At 69.3% G+C, this 264-nt stretch overlaps 1 protein-coding gene across 1 annotated transcript in view; it reads left to right on the top strand.

Moving 5' to 3' along the window:
- Positions 1-224: 224 nt before the first annotated feature.
- Positions 225-264, top strand: part of LOC135094067 (roundabout homolog 1-like) — a 15965-nt gene continuing 15925 nt past the window's right edge. Inside the window, exon 1 of the mRNA XM_063993828.1 lies at positions 225-264. This exon is cut by the window's right edge and continues 426 nt beyond it. The gene's annotated coding sequence lies outside the window, so the exon portion shown is untranslated.

Raw genomic sequence — 264 nt, 5'->3', positions numbered from 1 at the left:
AGCCGCCGCCGCCGCCGCCGCCACTTAATAATTTCATTCAGCAACACCTTTGAGACGGAAGTGTGGCGGTGCGGTGGGGTAAGGCAGCTGTTACTTGCCCGAAGGTGACTCGTGCTGTGGTCCCCTTCGCCGCCCCCGCGCGCACCCCACCCACAGTCCCGCCCACCAGAACCCAGACCCCGCCCACCGCCCCCCCTGGTACACCGCCCGGCGCCCGCCGCCACACACGGGCAGTCAGAGGCCAGACTCCGGAGGTGGAGGACG

Source organism: Scylla paramamosain, chromosome 3, assembly GCF_035594125.1.
Source record: "Scylla paramamosain isolate STU-SP2022 chromosome 3, ASM3559412v1, whole genome shotgun sequence".
NCBI classification, from domain to species: Eukaryota; Metazoa; Arthropoda; class Malacostraca; order Decapoda; family Portunidae; genus Scylla; species Scylla paramamosain.
This window is presented reverse-complemented; position numbering and strand designations above follow the sequence as displayed.